The following is a 5,558-nucleotide window of genomic DNA, read 5'->3' as shown; positions in this document are numbered from 1 at the left end:
TCCAGCAACTTCGCGCAGCCATTGAAGAGGAGTGGACCAACATTCCACAGGCCACAATCAACAACCTGATCATCTCTATGCCAAGGAGATGTTGCACTGCATGAGGCAAATGGTGGTCACACCAGATACTGACTGGTCTTCGGACCCTCCCGGACCCCCCAATACAGTAAAACTGCACATTTTAGAGTGGCCTTTTATTGTGGCCAGCCTAAGGCACACCTGTGCAATAATCATGCTGTCTAATCAGCATCTTGATATGCCACACCTGTGAGGTGGGTGGATTATCTCGGCAAAGGAGAAGTGCTCACTAACACAGATTTAGACAGATTTGTGAACAATATTTGAGAAATAGGCCTTTTGTGTACATAGAGAAAGTCTTAGATCTTTGAGTTCAGCTCATGAAAAATGGGGGCAAAAACAAAAGTGTTGCGTTTATAATTTTGTTCAGTGTATGTGCTGCTCTCCATGAGCATGACTACCTGTAAAACATTTACACAGAGTAAAACATTTTACAATTAATGATGTGGGCATTTCATCTCATATGTTTACAATTACATGCTAATTTTGTCAAAGCTTCTTTACTTTTGTGGTTTAGTGGGCAAAACCACTGAACTGGTCAGCAGAAGGTTGCTCTGTAAAACATTTACACAGAGTAAAAAATTTTACAATTAATGTTGTCAGCATTTCATTTAATAGGTTTACAATTACATGCTAATTTTTGTCATAGCTTCTTTACTTTTGTGGTTTAGTGGGTAAAACCACTGAGCTGGTAAGCAGAAGGTTGCTGGCTGGATCTCCGCAGTCGTCACCACCGGTGTGCCCTTCAGCAAGGCTCTTTACTCTGGGTTGCTGCTGGGGGATTGGGGTCCCTGTAACAAAAGCACTGTAAGTCACTTCTGATAAAAGTGTCTGACAAATGCAGAAATGTAAATGTGATTTCTGTAAATCCTTTTTTGTGTCTCGGGCACAAACGCTCAAAGCTGCTTATTTCTTAACGTGTATTTCTTCATGGTACTACTATAATATAAATGCATGCATATATTTCATACAGTTTCTTTTTGGAGGGTTTAAAGGGTTAGTTCATCCAAACATATAAATTCAGTCATTATTTACTTGCCTCCACACTGTTCAATCCTTGTTTTTTTTTCTTCCTGAACACAAAAAGTGCTTTTTGGTCAAGTTTGTCCTGCTGGTTTCTGTTCATACAATATCAGTCAATGGAGCCTGACTTTAAGATTCTTCATGAATAAAGCTGCTTATTTCTTAAAGTTTATTTCTTCAAGGTACTACTATAATATAAATGCTTACATATATTTCATACAATTTATATTTGGGGGGTTTAAAGGGTTAGTTCATCCAAACATATAAATTCAGTCATTATTTACTTGCCTCCACACTGTTCAATCCTTGTTTTTTTTTCTTCCTGAACACAAAAAGTGCTTTTTGGTCAAGTTTGTCCTGCTGGTTTCTGTTCATACAATATCAGTCAATGGAGCCTGACTTTAAGATTCTTCATGACATTATTTGATGATGCTTTTGAAGCTTCTGAAACTCGGGCTCCATTGACTGGTGTTGTATGAGCAAACCAGCAGAACAAACTTGACCAAACTCACATCCTCAGTGTCTTGGCTTTTCTCTAGATGCTCCAGCTGGCTCTGGGTTCACTGAGGATGAAGAGACCACAGCAACATCTGGCCCAGATGAGGCAGTAAGAGGTGGAGTGATGGAGCGTCTCATCCATGGCACTGGACCATTTCCAGGATGCTGCTGTGGACTTCTCCATCCTCACTACTCACACCAGTCTGAGGACATTTCAGATCCTGCAAAGATGCACAAACACAATACAAAAGCAGTCATTTTAACAGCACAATGTCATTTGATTTCTGTCCACATCCTACTGCCATCTCAACACAGCTGTGCCAGTTCTGCAGCTGACCACCGTGTCCACCTTCACCTCTCTCTGTCGTCCACCACGACCCTCACTGCTGCAGTCAGACTGAATCTGATCATGGATGGGAAAGGGACATCAAGGCTGTCGTTGCCTGAGTGCACAGAGAGGATGAGGAAGACCATGATGACGCCCCTGAACCACACAATTTTGAACATGTGCGGGACAATCTGCATCTGCTCCAAACATCTGTGTGCTGCTCTCCATGAGCACCACTACCTGTAAAACATTTACACAGAGTAAAACATTTTACAATTAATGTTGTCAGCATTTCATTTAATAGGTTTACAATTACATGCTAATTTTTGTCATAGCTTCTTTACTTTTGTGGTTTAGTGGGTAAAACCACTGAGCTGGTAAGCAGAAGGTTGCTGGCTGGATCTCCGCAGTCGTCACCACCGGTGTGCCCTTCAGCAAGGCTCTTTACTCTGGGTTGCTGCTGGGGGATTGGGGTCCCTGTAACAAAAGCACTGTAAGTCACTTCTGATAAAAGTGTCTGACAAATGCAGAAATGTAAATGTGATTTCTGTAAATCCTTTTTTGTGTCTCGGGCACAAACGCTCAAAGCTGCTTATTTCTTAACGTGTATTTCTTCATGGTACTACTATAATATAAATGCATGCATATATTTCATACAGTTTCTTTTTGGAGGGTTTAAAGGGTTAGTTCATCCAAACATATAAATTCAGTCATTATTTACTTGCCTCCACACTGTTCAATCCTTGTTTTTTTTTCTTCCTGAACACAAAAAGTGCTTTTTGGTCAAGTTTGTCCTGCTGGTTTCTGTTCATACAATATCAGTCAATGGAGCCTGACTTTAAGATTCTTCATGACATTATTTGATGATGCTTTTGAAGCTTCTGAAACTCGGGCTCCATTGACTGGTGTTGTATGAACAGAAACCAGCAGAACAATCTTGACCAAAATCATATCCTCAATGTCGTTTGGTCTTTCTCTAGATGTTCTCACTGGCTCTGGGGTCACTGAGGATGAAGAGACCACAGCAACATCTGGTCCTGATGAGGCAGTAAGGGCAGGTGGAGTGATGGAGCGTCTCATCCATGGCACTGGACCATTTCCAGGATGCTGCTGTGGACTTCTCCATCCTCACTACTCACACCAGTCTGAGGACATTTCAGATCCTGCAAAGATGCACAAACACAATACAAAAGCAGTCATTTTAACAGCACAATGTCATTTGATTTCTGTATTAGAAGTAACGGAATGATCTTTATATTTTTTTCTTATTTATTTTGTTTCAGGTTTTCCCTTTTTTTTTTCACAAATTCCGCCGTCACCTTTCCTTGCAGGTCCTGCTCCACCACAAAAGCTCTGCAGCAAATGCACAGGAATCAAGAATCAGAAAGGTGCTGTGATAACTCTGTTTGAAGTTACAATAATTCAAATAAACTACAATTTAAGATTTAAAAGATGGTTTATTCATTTCTGTAGTATACTCACTGAGAGCCTTTGATGGCAGCATTCCTTAATCAGTCACTCTGTAGCGGATAAACACACGTGTGTCTCATCTGTCCCTGTAACATCCAGACCAAGTCAAGTCACCTCTGTGATTTATCTGCTCAACACTGCATTTACATGTTGTTAACTAACTTTTTATCTAACACAAGTGCTCCACAATTTATCAACAGTACTAATGGACAAATAAAATAGATAACATATGTTTAGTTACTTTATGTAGATTTGTTTATTAACATTACTTACATTCATCTAAAGCAGTGTTGACAAAAGTGAATTCTACTATAATAGCACACATACATCACTCACTCAGATGTCCGTTCATGTTGTGATGTGCTCATCTGCAATTCTTTTAGAACATTTTCCTGTCAGATATTAAGTAGACATTTAGTAGTCGTCTTTAAGATGTATATGGTTTATGTAAATTCACTTCGGTGACGTATGTGTGCTTACTGGAGCTCCCCTGTTCGCTATACATAAAACATGTTTTTACAGCAAGATCACAAATATACTATACTGTCTAGTATGAAGGTATTTTTGGTGCAAAACAACTGACCATCTGTGACAGCAGAATTGGTAGCTGTATGTGTCTTTCATTGTTTTGTATTTGTCACACACATCCCAACTTCCTTTTAAAATAAAATATATGGCAATTTATTAATGCACAAGTAATCTATGGAGCAAAGATTCATGTTTATTGAACAAAACACATCTTTGGGTCTCATCCAGACACTGCTTTACTGATAGTCTATGAGAGCACCATGAGCACTACTTTCATTGAGAAAAATCTGAAAGTTAATTGGGCTTTAAATCACTGTACTTTTGTCCCAGATGGAAGAGATACGGTTAACTGATGTCCTGCAATAATTCTTTCTAAATCATAATCTGTATGATTCTTTTTCAATCTTTATTTTATTTTTTTTAATATAGTAATTTCACGGTTTAGTGGTAATTTGATTGCAGAAGGTACTCAACCAGAATGGTTTTTTGCTGCTGCAGGTACCACCACTGCTTCTGTGGCAAATGCATTTGCAGATTTTGACCACTAAGTAGCGCTATATTTCTACAAATAATCGGGAAACCGTATCCAAGCACATTTTTTGAGTAGCAGTCAATGTTACCTTGCTAGTGGGCTAGACATGACGCTTGCAGTAAGTGGATAATCAAAGAAAAACATTGTAGTTAAAATAATTTGTGACCCTGCCTGTGAAAACCCAGCTAAAGTTTTTTTTTTTTTTTTGTGTTTAATTTTTTGAGTAGCAGTCAATGTTACCTTGCTAGTGGGCTAGACATGACGCTTGCAGTAAGTGGATAATCAAAGAAAAACATTGTAGTTAAAATAATTTGTGACCCTGCCTGTGAAAACCCAGCTAAAGTTTTTTTTTTTTTTTTTGTGATTTACTGTTTTCTAAATCACAGTATATACAATATCATACAACATATTATATACACAACATAATCAATATACACAATATCATCAAAACGTCAAGGATCCCCACCCAATGACTGCAGTGAAGAATTGTACCATCTTCATCTATCCATCTTACCATACCAGTCCTTTTTCTTATTGTTCCCCGGTCACGCATAAAGCAATTGTAAATTCACAACTGATTATTAGGTATTGAGGCAAGTACCACAGACATGGATTAGGCCATGATCCTGGATTCTTGCTGAATCAAAATAAGAGCGTAACAATTCCTGTGTCTCGCTGTGTTCTGCTCGCAGTGAAGGGAAAATATTCTATGGTGCGGCTTAATGGTGCTGAATATTGGGATCATAACACCTAGTCCTATTATGCAAAAAAATACATAAAATCATCCTTCATAAAGATGTAAAGAACATTCTGTGAAATAACCTTTATATCTTTAATATTGACTGAGTAAGGCCATGTCAAAGATTGAAATCATAGTGAAATTAATTGTTGAAATCAAACTTTGATGCTTGTTACTCATAATTAGATTTTGAGACTTTAGCCTGGATTTCACAGACAGAGTCACATTTATTTTCAAAGGAGCAAATTTTGTATTTTTGAAGTCGTGCAAATACGTTTGATATTCAGAACAAATTCAAGCAGCATAGTAAAGGTTAAGCATATATATATATATATATATATATATATATATATATATATACA

General features: G+C 38.0%; 1 long non-coding RNA gene across 1 annotated transcript; it reads right to left on the bottom strand.

Annotated features, from left to right (window-relative positions):
• Window positions 1-2,878: 2,878 nt before the first annotated feature.
• Window positions 2,879-3,380, bottom strand: LOC107671253 (uncharacterized). Its single transcript, XR_001632175.1, has 2 exons — window positions 3,247-3,380; window positions 2,879-3,090 (listed from the first exon to the last, which is right to left on the bottom strand). It is a non-coding gene; the product is annotated as an uncharacterized LOC107671253 (long non-coding RNA).
• Between the last annotated feature and the right edge of the window lie 2,178 nt (window positions 3,381-5,558).

The sequence above is a fragment of the Sinocyclocheilus anshuiensis genome, unplaced genomic scaffold (genome assembly GCF_001515605.1).
Source record: "Sinocyclocheilus anshuiensis isolate Anshui unplaced genomic scaffold, SAMN03320099.WGS_v1.1 scaffold2670, whole genome shotgun sequence".
NCBI lineage: Eukaryota > Metazoa > Chordata > Actinopteri > Cypriniformes > Cyprinidae > Sinocyclocheilus > Sinocyclocheilus anshuiensis.
Note: the sequence above shows the minus strand (reverse complement) of the source record. Positions and strands in the feature narration are given on the sequence as shown.